Source organism: Sus scrofa, chromosome 2 (assembly GCF_054392235.1).
Source record: "Sus scrofa isolate SSC_HxYL_T2T_F1_AM1 chromosome 2, Sscrofa_HxYL_maternal_Yorkshire_Landrace_v2.0, whole genome shotgun sequence".
Classification (NCBI taxonomy): Eukaryota; Metazoa; Chordata; class Mammalia; order Artiodactyla; family Suidae; genus Sus; species Sus scrofa.
In genome coordinates, this window is record NC_139384.1 from 111,965,149 (window position 1) to 111,979,650 (window position 14,502).

Here is a 14,502-nt window from a genome sequence, read left to right on the forward strand (position 1 = left end):
TCCCCAGACCCTGCCCTAGCAGAACTGGCGATCCAGCCTGCACTGGAGCCAAAACCTAGTGTCAAAGAACAAGAAGATATGGCTCTATTTTTCTTTCTTTCTCACCAATCCCTGCTTTTTTATTCCTGGTCCTTTGGATTTCAAAGAAGACTAAAGACAGTTCTTGGCTCAGTAACTGAATAAACCCTCTAGCACTTGGCCAGGTCACAGGTAATTTAGGTGTGCTTCATGATGCTGGCATGCTGGCAGAAAATCGGTCTCTGAAGTATGCGAAGAGCCCCATCAGATTTATATTGTCCATAACAGAGTTATTTGCTGTTCTCAAGAAGGAGAGAAGGATCTTTGTTGACCTTCAGATGCATCTGCATCCAGCTGGTCAGAGTAAAGAAACCAAACCAACCAGACAAACAAACAAAAGGTTACTATTGTTCCACCACAAGCTGTTCCAGTTTTAATAAAGTGTGTTCCACTTGGTCTGGGTTTTGAAATAAACATCCTCAAACCTATATTCTGGCTGGATCTTTCACCCCTAGTTCTGTGTGTGCCAGAGATGCCAGCATCAAATAAGAATGAGGAACTGTTTTCCATGGAAGCTAAAAGAATTGGTGACAGAGAAGCCCTGCACCCCGGTAGAGACCCGGAGTCAAGTTTCAAAGCCTCACCTGGTAGGAAGAGGAGCCCAGTGGACGTCTCACAAGAGGGTGTCCCTGCCCGCTGGGTGTAAGTTACATTTTTCTTATTCTGTGAACCCCACTGCCAACCCTCTGGTCCTGTCTGTTTCAGAAGGGACTTAGAAATAGATATTTGGAGTTCCCACTGAGGCACTGTGTGAAGGTTAAGGATCTGGCATTGTCACAGCTGTGGTCAAGGTTGAAACTGCAGCTTAGATTCAGTGCTTGGCCTGGAAACTTCCATATGCAGTGAGTGCAGCCAAAAAAAAAAAAAAAAAAAAAAGAAAAAAAGAAAAGAAATAGATATTCATCACCCTTTGAGAACCTCTGCAATATAATCATTAACACTTTTAGTTCCAGATCATAGTTAATGTTACAACTCTAACCATACACACACACACTAATTGAATGAAAACTTGACTAACAAAAAATCAAGTACCTGTTTTAAAAATATAAGGAGAAAATACCTAATAAGCGAAGACTTGGAAATAATGCTGCTGTGAGAGGGTATGATTTTTACTTCTAGTGCTGTTCTTGGATTATACATTCCAGGAGGACAAAGAAAACTATTTTAGGTATACTTTCCTGCAGAGCTTAATCAATTGCTACATACTTGGAGTTAAGAGTGTTCTGTGTCTAATATGCTAAATTAATCCTGAATTTGTAAAGTGTTTCGCCTACTCTTGGTTATATAGTTAAGTCCTCAAAAATGTTACTTATTACCATTTAAATATTATTACTGTTATTTCTGATACTATCACCAAGTGCTGGGAGAAAGATTACAATATTGACTTTTCCTACATGGTTTTTGGTTTTTCTGTGATATCAGCTATATACAAACGTTTAAATGCCTTTGTTTATGAATGCGCCCTGATTGTAAGCATGAAAGTTACAACAATCTGCTCTTCCTCAAACACACTGTGTAGAGTTGATAGAAATTATTTTTAACCTTCTGGTTTGTGTGACTTTTTGGCACATCTACCAGTATTATGAATTAGATATTTTATCTGAGCCAAACTGCTGCTATGCAGAAATACAAATAGAAGTATCATTCTCTAGACAGACAGTTAGTAGGGGGAAACAAAGACAACATTATAAAATGACATTTTTTGTCTTTTTTTTTTTTTCTTTTTTAGGGCCACACCCATGGCATACGGAAGTTCCCAGGCTAGAGGTCAAATTGGAGCTGTAGCAGCCACAGCCACAGCAACACAAGATCCTAGCCACTTCTGTGACCTGCACCACAGCTCACGGCAACACCAGATCATTAACCCACTGATTGAGGCCAAGGATCGAACACACATCCTCATGGATGCTAGTCAGAATTGTTACTGCTGGGCCATGATAGGAACTCCTAAATTGACACATTTTTTAAAAAAGCGTGTTATTATTTACTTAGTCCGAATGCCAAAGTTTTCCTTCTATTTCTACATTCTTGCTTTTCTTCCTGAGGATCATTTAAGCACTTGTCTTTAGTAAATGGGCATTTACTTATTTCCTTTATCACAGCGGGGATAGTGAGCAATATCAACTAAAAGCTAAAAATGTAAAACAGTGATGTCAAGTATCAATGTAAGGTCATTTGCAGAAAAGAAATCTAGTAGCAAACATAAGTTGCATCAGTATGAGGAAGAATTAGTCCTCAGTGACTATATTTAGGAAATATAGTTTAAGAAATCTTTTTACTTTTAACATTGCCTATTGCTATGATTTTTTTTCTGACAGGATAAAATATTCATCCATCTAAATGGTTTGTGTATTTTACCTTAGTAACCTATTAGCTTAACTGAGAAATCTGATCAACATTTCAGTCACTTAAAAATTTAGCCATATTGTTTAAATATATATTATAAAATTGTTTTTATATATTAAAGTCTTACTCCTATACTGTTTAAATTTAAAACTTAAATTTGCATAATTACTAATAAAGTAATTTTATCTATTCCAAATAGGACAAATTCGATCATTCTCACCTACTTTATTATTAAAGTAAGCTCACTGTGTTTAGAGTGTTAAAAATTATTTGGAATGTACACTGGAAAATCATTTTGTGAAATTAGTATTTAAAAAAAATTTTTTTTAATGCAATTGAAGTGAGAGAGCAAGGGGGAACAGATAATTTTTCATTAGAAGCCCTGCTTTATCTTATTTGCAGGAATTATATGAGTGATGAGGAATTTCTCAGGGCTAGAAGGTGGACATCAAAAGGTTTGTGGCTTTAGGCAAACATCCAAAACCCATACTAATATAATAAGTTCTCCAGTATCCTCAGGCACAGCCATACAAATCGATAGAGGATTTCCATCTTCTTTCCTTGGAACAAAATTCTAGAGGTCACAGAGAGGGTGTGTCTATTTTGTATCAGCACTTCGTAGGTGCTAATCATTGTGGTCTTAGGATGGTCACAGCTCTCAGACAACACTCTCTTATCATATTAATAAAGTGGGATGACCCATATCTTAAAGGATCATTGGTAGGATTAAGCAAAATGTTTGATTAAAAAATTAGTCCCTTCTCTATTTCCAAACCAACTTTAGCTTCTTTGTTCACACACACACAGTGATGGATGTGAGAGAAGCAGAAAGGGGAAGGAGGCATCCTGAGAGCCCTCTACATGCCAGGTCCTAGGCTCAACTCTTCACTGGCACCAGAAACACACTTTGCAAGCAACACGGCAAAGATCATACCACTTGTCTCGTTTTGCAGATGGAGAAATATACTCTTAGAATGATCAAGGAATATATGAGATGTTGCATAGAGACCAGACCCTAGATCTGTCTGTAATCAAAAAGTAAGGAAAAAACAAAATCAAGTCTAATGTTACAGCGAAGATCTTAGTGTAAATATAACTTTGGTCAAGCAAATAACTCTAATCCTCATTCTGTGATCCTGCCTAAGTGCAGGGTGATACTGTAATTAGCATTCAAATGATCCCCTCATGACCTCCAATACTCACTAAATGTACCAGCTGCCACTTACATATTACTGCAGCCCTTTCTGGAATTTCGGTAAGCACTGCTGATCAAAGGCAAGCCCTCCCTAGTACTCATTAAAATAGTTGTTCATTCTTCTTTAGAAAGGTGTAGCATGAAAAACAAAAATTTTTTAGGATGCAGTTTTATAACAGTGTACTTCTTTCCGATCATAAAAACCACACACATGTCAGTTGTGTAACACTTGGAAAAGAAAAACAAGCACAGAAGCAAGTAAAAAAAAATCTATGGTAAACATTATTTTAGAGAATATTCTTCCAGTCTCCTTTCTATTAATCTTCCTTATGATTATTAAATCATGTGTTTATTAGTGTCAAGCATGTGTCAGAGGCTATAGGTTCAATGAACAAGAGACTTGACCCAAATCCTTGATATTAAACATATAAATTTGCTGCATCTTACAAAGGAGATGCTTAGTGTGCACACTTATGCACACATTTCATGCTTTTAATGTCTAAGTGCTGAACATTTCATTGATTCTTCTATTTTATCATTATAAATAATGATACGAAGGACATCATTGGATGTAAGTCTTTGGCACATCTTTTATGATATCCTCAAGCTAAAAGCCTAGAACTTGAAAAGGAGGATTAAAAGCTATGCATGTTTTTTAAATTAAAAACAACTTTAAAAAAATTCATAATACATATTCAAATGTATGAAAGAGCCTTTTTCACTCCCTGGCTCCCAGCCAATTCACTTTTCTTTCAATTTCTTATATATTCTTCCAGAGATTATTCTATGCATAGTCAAGTATATATGTATGTGTTTTTGTGTATGTATTCTTTCCTTTTTTCTCTTCTTAAGGCACAAATAGCATATTATAAACATTGCTATGCCTTTTTTTCTTACTTAACTATATAGATTATGTCTATATCTATCTACATAGATATCATTGTTTCATAACAGTGCTAAAAAATTTTCTCATTCTTACAGCTGCATAATAGTCCATTGTATTAATGTACAATGATTCTAAAAAATCAGTTTTCCCTTAAAGGATATTTAGGTTCTTTACCAACTTTGTGCTATTGCAAAAAAGTAGAAGCAGAAAATATCTTATGTATATGAAGATTTCACACAAGTATATCTGTAGGATAAACTTCTGGAAGTGGAATTGTCTGGCCACAGGATTTGTGTTTTGTAATGTTGATACCTACTGCCAAACTGCCTTCCAAAAGAGACTGTAGCATTCCCATTCCCACCAGGAAGACACAGAGGTGCCTGATTCCTTGCCAGGCTCCATCAGAGACATGCCTCTTCTCTCTCATGTATTTTCAAGAATATTTAGACACCCAGACTAGTTGCTATGATGACTCCATAGTGTCAGTTTTTACACTTTTAATCAATTATTTGTCTATATTATGTTTTATATTAAGTGACAATGATTTTGATTTATAGGATTATTGAGTATATACTCTGTAACAGACAAGTGGATAGTATTCTTCTGGCTAAAGCAATGGTCAAATCAGGAGAGTATTTTACAGAATGGGAGAGTCTTAAATAATTTCCAAACTATTATATAGAGTAGAATTTTTCTTGTTAAAGGGCAATTTCCACCAAAATGGCTACCCTGAAAGAGATTTTGATATTATTTATATGCTGTCTCCAAGGTATCTAACTCCATAAGTATGTTTGAATAAATGGTTATATTTTAGTGCACTAGATGAATTTTCAAGCAGTAAAATTCAGAATAGTAGGAGAGGGAGGCAGCACAGCATCTGGTAATGTATCAGGCCACATACCCAAAGAACCCTGGGTTTGGACTATAGTTTCGCAACTATTTGTCCCAGTTTATCCCTTGTCCTAACTTAGCCCATTTAGGCTACAACTTCTTTATCTATAAAATATGATGAATAATATTTGATTATTGGAAATATTAAGAGACAAAACTTAATTACTCAATAAAATAGCTACCCTTACCCCTACCACACTATACTTACAATGTTGCCACAGAAGCAAAGTTTTCAAATCCAAATATTCTATCCCAATGTAAGATATGTTGATACAGATAAACAATATAAAAATAGGCTAACTCTCAGAATTAAATCATAATCTTGTTGAGTTAATCTAGAAAGACTAAAACAAAAGTGCCAGGCCTCTTACACACACACACACACACACACACACACAAGTACAGGCATGAAAATAGTTTAAATGAAAGATTGCAACAAAAAATACATAACAATTTTGCATGAATTTCTTCTAAGTCATTCTCAGAAGGTAACAGAGGTAAGATCCGATGGGCAAAAATATACTATGCAGTTGTACCTGGTAAGCTGAGATCAGGTGGAAAGGACACCACATTACTTTTTCAACTAGTAGAAAAGGTTCATGAATTCATTGAGTGTCTTCTCTCTCCAGCATCATGCCTGGCACTGGAATAGAAGGCTAAGCCCAACAGTTGTGGGCCCTGACTCCCTGATGCTTACAGTCAGGTAAGATATCTAAGGGAGACAGTGCAAATAAGATACACTTTCAGTGATCTTCCTAGTAGCAGCAGAAGCACTGCCAGGTAAGAGTATTACCTAACACATTAATGCAAACAGCTAAGTAGAAGAAATAGGGTCTAACCGAGAATGGTCAGCTCAGATACTAGAATGTTGCACAATTTCCAAATCTCTAAGCACCCAAACAGCTTGATGTCATTTATTACCAAATATACTTGTCACTTCATAAATACTAAATCAGGATGTTTCCTGAGTGAATACTGAATAGGAAAAATTATAATAAAATGGGGAATCCTATAGGAGTTTTACTCAGATAGCTCTAATTTTCTACACAGGTTCTTCTTTGTTTGAAATAACTAACATGGTGATATTTCAGTCTCTTGTATCTATTAATAACTAGTTACAGAAGTTGTAAAGTCACATTTCACTAATAGAAAATATAATTTGATTTAATTAGAATGTGAATTCTCAAAATGAGCTAAACCCCTTTCATCAGAAGAGAAGCAAACAGCTCATCTAAAGCCATGAATAATGCACGTTCACCACCTAGCGGCACTCTTAGCAAACAGCAGGGACTTTACCCTTGAAACTTTATTCTGCTCATTTAACTCCTGGATAACATCGGAAACTTTACAGATAACTCCCATTTGCTAGATAACTAATCTTGTTTTAGCCCCAAGCAATGCAACAGAATAATCTCTCTTTTTATTCCTCCTCAAATCCCACCACGCTGTCTAGTGGGATATTCTCACCTCTCCCAGCATCGGGGGTCCTAGCCTCCTGCCTGGATTGTTCAGCTCCTCTCAAACACTGCCATTTATATCATTCCTCTACTTAAGAAATATAGAATAAGTTTTTCTGGCAATAAATCCAGTAGAAGCGCCCGGGCTTCACTGCAAAGGACCGGTTTCTGAACTTGCTCAGCAAGCTGAAATCTAGCAAGAGGTTCAACTGTGACCACTCTGAGCATATGTCAAGCTTCCCAGCCCATCCTGAATTCTGGTCCTGAAGCTCCCTCCTCCTTCCCCTCCATTTGCGGAATTCCTACCCATTCCAAAAGACCTAGGTCAAAGCCCATTGCCTGCAAGAAGACTTCCTTAAAGACTGCACTTCATTCATCTCTTCCTGCGATGAATTTTAAGAATAATGATGGTCTATAGCCCAAGATTCACCCTTTGATTTGCTTTTGCTGCCCTCTTATTGGCATCCATTCTACTGGCAGATTAGTAGATGGTTTCTCTGCTTATGCAGGAAACACCTTGCAGGCAGCAATTGTTCTTGTGTGTTTTGAAATTTTCCTCTCCACTAGACCCCGCTCAGTGAAGAACACAAAACTCAATAAAAACTGGAGGGTTATGTCCACCAATCCTTAATAGCATTTTGTTATTCTGAACTTTGAGCCTACAGGTGACTTCTGTGTGCGGCGTCTGATCACCCTGTTACCTTCTGCTAGTTAAAACACATGTGACCTTCTCAACAGCAACAGAGGCATCATGTCAATAAATCTGCATATTCATTTAGGAGGAGAACTGGCGTGATGTTGATTAGTAATTTAGGCCAAGAGAATAGTTCTTCTTGGAGTACCTGAGCATTTATGGTGAAATTCAGGGTTAACATTGGCAAGAATTTGCCTCATCTATTCATTTCACTTTGTATTTGCAGGTCAGTTGTAAGTGATTTATGAAAACCTTTCAAAGGTCGCTATCCATCCTTAAAATACATCAATCTTCTGCAGCAACTCTCTGCTTTGAAGAAAGAAACTTACTGTTCCACAAACACGTTAGACAAGAATGTGGTTGATCAACAGGGCATAGGATTCTTGAAATCAACATTTATTCCCATGGCATCACCTGAGGCAGCCGGCACACTTCTGCTTCCGATTAAAACTATTGCAACAACAATGGATGGATCTACAGGAATCCTTTGTTCTTAAATTAATTTAAATAAATCCTGGAATAACAAACGGTACTGAACTTTGTCACATGTGCCCTCGATGGCATGACATTCTAATAGGAATATGTGTTGGTCTTAATAAAAATGGATGATCCAGGGACAGATACCCAGCCCACTGGCATCTCAAACATCCATTTTAACCCTGTAGTTTTAAGTAGACAACACGATCCTAATGTTCTGTCATTTGGAATAAGGTTTCAGACAGTTTTAAATACATTTTTATAAGGCTCAAATCTCTTCATTACATGAAGCGCTACAGCAATTACTTGCCAGACACAATATTTTCTTAAATCATACACATATTGAAAATATATATATACATTACAAAAATAAAATTCATGTTGACTTATCATTCCTAAAATAACTTTCTCTACTCATATCCATTTATCTCTAGACAAACAGTCATTGCAAATATGATTTGCCAAGGATTTGAATCTATGTATCTACAGGCTGCATATTCTGACAATAAAAAAGTAGAAAAATTGACTTACATGCCTTCAGTTATCTTTTTGAATTTGATTTTTTAGATATAAATAACCAAACTCTCTCAATGTAAGCCTGACACGGATAATGAATATGTTTCAGACAGCAACAGGAAAACATACTACTGCTGCAATTAAATGCAAATGTTTTGAGTGCATGCAGTATTAAAGTGGAGTCTAAGCCACTTGAATGAGAAAATTCAGAAGTTAAGTGACTCAAAAAGAAATAACTTAAACCTGCTGAGTCAGGTTTTCCCAGTCAACTAGCTGCCCTTTGGGAGTTGATCTGGTGTGGCTGCAAGTGGTAGAAAACCTGTCTGTTGGATTTCATAATTTTTATAAGAATGGAGACATTATTCTTGATGCCTTAGCCATTTTTATGCAAAGTACATAGGGCCCTACCTCTGTTTATCTAGTCAGTCAGCCCGTATTTCCTGAGTACCCACTGTGTGCAGAGTGTTGGTGTATCAGGCATTTGAAAGTACACTTGACTTTTGTACCGTTGGCGAGCTGAACAGTCCCTACATGAAAATGCCTTTAAATGCTTGAGAATCCTGAGCCCACTAATTCTTAGGGGAGTGATTATCAGGTCGATAGGATTAATCAAAGAAGACTTCCTAATGAAGGTGAGGACCTAGGATACGGAACCATGTACAAGTTATTGTATGAAGATGAGACAATGTGATGGATTAAAGCCACGATACTACCTCAAGAAGAGTTGAGGTTACAAGAAACTGGTGGAGAGCTGCCAAGAGCCTCAATGACCAAGGGCTCCTGTTCAACTGTCTTGGTACCATCTTTTTTCTCCCTGAAGTATGAAATATTCACTATTCATATTCAGTCTATGCATAACAGGACAGGACCCTTAGAAGCAAATTAATTAGAGTCTTATTTGTAATTCTGTTGTCAAAACTTACAATTTCAGGTCTTTCATAAAAAAATACTTGGCTTTGGACCTATACTCTCACCAGTGGACCTTGTAAATCAAAATCTTCAATTAAAAAAAGACTTAATGATCCCTCACAATAGAAGTGCAAGACAGAACCCTGGTTTATGCATTTCTAATTGTATGTTGAAGAAAAGACTAAGAGACACTTTGCTTTCAAATATTCAAATGTTTGTATCTGCTTTTAGTAAAAAGTGATATCTCTTCTTGTACTAATAATTACGGTGTTAAGTGCAAGATAAGAGACTGAGATGAAAACAATGCTGATAAAAGGGAGACAGTGCAAGTTGAGGACTCAGATCTGAATGGCTACTCTGAGTAGCTCTGCTAATGCTACTACATATGCTACTACTGGGATTGGGATGGGGAATTTCTGCAAAGCAGCCTGTGAGAGCAGAATGCTTGGAGAGCAGAGGAGCAAATCCATACACTTGAGTTTGAATCCTACTCTGTGATTTATTAGCTGTGACTTTGCATGAGCTGATTAACCTCTATAACCTCAGTTTCTTCATATGTAAAATCTGTGTTAATAGCAATACCTATTTGTTAGTGTTGTTAAAAGGACCGAATGTAATAATCTGATTAAAATACCTATCCCAGTGCTTGGTCCACCATAATACTGCCTAAATGGTAGATGTTAGTGCTTAATTTACTTCCAGAATGTTTAAATGGTATCTTGTAAACTCTGCAGTATAAGACAAAATCTTGAGTGTCATCGAGGCAATAAAATGTTAGGGTGAAACTCCTGGAAAGTGGAAAACTCTATGAAGAAATGACTTTGTCACACTTCTACTCTTGCCCAACAGAAAATACAAGAAAGAAAATGTCTTTCTGAGAATTAATTTTAAGTCTTTCTACTGGTTTTAAATTTCTTGGTGATACTTAGAACATGGAGTACCATGGGTATCACTTGTTTTAGTCAATGCAGCCAGAATGGAACCTGGAAAGGCAACTACTGGCAGATCAGACATGCAAGCCCTGCATGGGGTCTCTGGGAGGGCTCCTGGAGGAGGTGGCAAAGAGACACACTGTCTAATGAGCCCAATTACTATCTCTGAAAACTGCTTCAAAAGGAGTAAGAACAAGAAACTTCTGAAGCCTCTTGGTTTTTGCCAAAAACACAGCAAGAAGATATATATCCCTTTGGTATTTAAGAATTTAACATTAAATTTTTAACTACAAGGAAATTTAAAGAAAATACTATATTAAACCATCAATATCATTGATTAAATTGAGGAAGTTGTGTCTATGTCCCTTCATGTCAGACTAAAGAAACTTGCATTTAGATCACTTTTTCATCTTTTGCGCAGGTGCTTTAGGCAGTAATTCAGTCATTGAAACCACATTGAACACCTACTATCCATCAGGCTGTATGATGAGTGCGAGCTATACAGAAGTGATAACACTTAGCCCCTGCTCATAAGAGAACAGGCTAATGAACAAATCCTTAGGATCCTCTCTGATCATTTCTTTACTAGGAGCAGAGAGAGGTGGGGAGATGGCTGAACTACTGGAGGCAGGGAAAACATCATAGTGAAAGCAAGATGATTTTATCATCCCCCATTGAGAACGACTGGCAACAAACCTCTAATGAAAATCTAATGAAAACATCATGCAATGCAATGTTTTAAAAAACAAAAAACAAAACAAAACAAAAAACCTGAGGGATAACTCACAGCTTTGTCACTTTCTTTTTTTTTAACAAATAGGACGAAGTCAGAATTGACTATACTAAAATTAACCCAAGAGCCATATCTTGAGAAATAGTAAGTGCTGGGCTTATTAACAATCCTGCATACTTACATATATTCATTTCAATAAAAAGGTAATTGAGGGCCTACAACACACCAAGCAGCGATTTCATGCTAGGGAGAGAGAAAACACAGCCTTGCAGGCAGAAATAAAAGAGAAAGCTTGCAGCCTCTGAAGGAGAAATGAGATAAGGGAGAACTTGAAAAATGGTTTCTGACAGGTGCCAACAAGTTGCTCTCAGGGGCACAAACTCAAATGCCTCACAGACTAGGCAGGTGAGAGCACAGGCCCAAAGAGACAGCTGTTGACCACCCAGCTCCTCCAGATCACAGCCATGTGGGAACCTAGACCCAGTGTTACCAGAACTTCCTATTTTCCAAGAAAAGCTAAAATCCACATTCTTTCCGTGAGATCTCCTGATTTTTGAAGATTGTTTTAAAATGCTGTCCACAGCTGAATTCAACCCCTCGGCTGCCAATGGGTAGCCTCGGTGCCTCGAAACTGCACACGGAGCTATTACAGTGGATAACGAGATAACACAGGGCAAGGTTAAGAACAGGGGTACAAGGGCCAGATTCAAATTCTACTCTGCCAGTGCTGTGCAAACTTGGCCCCATCCTTAAATAGCTCTGAGTTTCCGTTCCACTATCTTTAAACTGGGGATAAATGGATCTGCCTCGCAGGGTTTTTGTGAGAAGAAAAATGTGAGCTAGCGTAGAGTAAGGTTCCCCCAAATGACAGATTTATTAGATTCAGAAAAGCCTTCATAAAGGAAGAAGGGTGAGAGCTGGTTCTCAAGGGATAGGTAGGATTTAGGATTTTGTCTGGCAGAGATGGCAGTCTAGGCATTCTAGGGAGACGGAACGAAGGTTTACATGCTGGAAGGAGACAAAACACTAATGTTGCCTGGTTTGGTTGGAACACAGTACATGACGGAGTATAGAGAGAATGAACTCCAGAATGTTGGACTGTGACCTAGGCTCTGGAGCTCCTTTAATGCCACCCTAGGGAGGGCTGGACTTTATATCAGGGGAAATGAGGAGACTGTAAGACTTTTAAGCAAGAGACCCAAATCGGATCCAGGCTGTTCTTTAAGATGCTTCCATCCAAACAGTATTTATTGAGGATTTACTATGTGGCAGGCACTCTATTCAGTCCTGAGGATACAGTGATGAATGAGGTAAACCAAGTCACAGCTCCATGGCACTTATATGCTAGTGGCTGCAGGAAGCACATGTGGTCAGGGTGGAGGAGTCTGGGATTGAGGGGACTAGTTGGTAGGTCATGGCTAGTTCCATCCAGAGGTAATGAGAGCCTGATTTAAGGCCATGCAAGTGAGACACTCAAGGAGGTGGATCAAGAGATGATAGGGAGAGAGAAACAATGTGAGTCATTGGTGGGACTCAGGGTTTTGAGCTGGCGTGACAGAGCAGTTATGATGGTATTAGCAGAAACAAAGAAGGTAAGAGGAGACCCCAGTTTTTTGGCAAGAATGATGAGTCACCCTTCCCTAGTGGAATTCTGACAAAAAGCACACTGGTCTTTTAATGGCTCCATCACTGCAGCATCTTGGCCAAATGATCATTTCTGAAGCAGGTGGGTTTTCTTACCAAAAGGTAATTTTTAATTGGATTTCACCCAGACATTTGATACCAAGACTACACCTATGTTCAGCTCATTTTCCAAAATAGAGTATCAAAGGCAGAGCCTGAACACAAAGCCTTTCCTGCCAGATAACCATTTGCTTTTAAGATGGTGAAAAACAAGAAGCAAAGACTCCAGAGCCTTCCTCTGATATATTCCCACCTGCATAGAGTAAAAATGTTCTCCAGCTGTGTCTCATTCTTGTGGATTTCTTTCTGCATCAGCTTGAATGTCATCAGCAATGTCCAAGAGGGAGGTTAGGGGCTTGGGTTTGAGGACTGGCTTAAAGACCAGCTTTCTGTTTGGGACCACTACACCCACAAGTGAGCTAACCTTTTTTCTTCAAATAGATCTATTATAGCATTCTAGATAAGGGCTCTAAAGCTACATTAGAGCTCAAAAAGATATAAGGTGGAAAAAAGAAGTTGCCCTGGATTTTTTTTTCCTTACAGAGTGGCCATTTCTTTCCATTTCTTCTGAGGGGATGGAGAGAAGGCATGTGTAATATATATAAAAATAAATTGAATCTTCTCAGCCACATTTTCACCTTGGCTCTTTTTGTTTCTTTTCAGGGAGTAGGAACAGAGGGTTATGAAAGTGATATGAAAGACAGAAGTGGGGAGAAAAGAGACACTCAATGCTTCTCTACCAGGGAGCTTCAGCAAAATTATCAGGTGTTCTTGCAGAGTGAACTTAAAGGCAGAATCATTATATTTATAATTCTAGCATCTGGCACAGTGCCTGAGACATAGGAGGGACTTAAAAATACCTGATGAAGAACTGTGTTGAAGAGATAAACATTTGTAGAAAAAAGCACTTCTTTATAGGAGTGAATAAACACAGAATAAACTTTATTCAATGAACAGCCTAGTGTTCAGCTGTAACAGAATTTCAACTAATAGTTTAAATAATAAAATTAATTTTTCTCACATAATAGGGAGTATAGGAGTTGGTGGTCACAGCTGTTTATTAGATTTTCACAGGAATCATTTGGGGCCCAGGAATTTTCTATCTTTCCATTCCATCATCCTCTTGCTTACTGCCTCATGGTGGTGGAATGGTTGCCCCAGCTCTAGGCTTATATCCACATTCAAGACTAGATGAAAAGAAGAAAGATGGAGACAGCAAGACCTATTCTCTTTTATTAAGAAAGTAAAAAAGCTTTTCTAGAAACCCCCAGAAAACATCCTTTTCCAGCTCTTTGGTCAGAACTATATTGGATAGACATTCATAATTATAAAACCTTATAAATGAGTATTTAGTCAGATTCTTTGCAATGAGGTATAAATTCAATCTTCTATTAGCAAGGGAAAAGGGGGAAACGGACATTGGGTAGACAATTAACAGTGTTTGCCACACTTTTAAAGCCCTTCCACACCCAACTCCTTCTGAATACTAAAATTACTTATGACTTTTTTCTTTTCTTTTTCTTTTTTCTTTTTTTTTTGTATTTTTAGGGCCTCACCCATGGCATATGGAGGTTCCCAAGCTAGGGGCCAAATCAGAGCTATAGCTGCCAGTCTACACCATAGCCACAGCAACAGCAACGCCAGATCGAGACATGTTTTCGACATACACCACAGCTCACGGCCACGCCAGATCCTTAACCCACTG

The 14,502-nt window shown here is 37.9% G+C and overlaps 1 protein-coding gene and 1 long non-coding RNA gene across 43 annotated transcripts in view; one reads left to right on the forward strand and one right to left on the reverse strand.

The window, feature by feature from the left end:
* The window catches only part of MCTP1 (multiple C2 and transmembrane domain containing 1), a 537,796-nt gene that overhangs the window by 36,097 nt on the left and 487,197 nt on the right, over window positions 1-14,502 (reverse strand). The gene's annotated exons all lie outside the window — the stretch shown is intronic.
* On the forward strand, window positions 500-10,723 carry LOC146405650 (uncharacterized). Its single transcript, XR_014838364.1, has 3 exons — window positions 500-720; window positions 6,026-6,099; window positions 7,774-10,723. It is a non-coding gene; the product is annotated as an uncharacterized LOC146405650 (long non-coding RNA).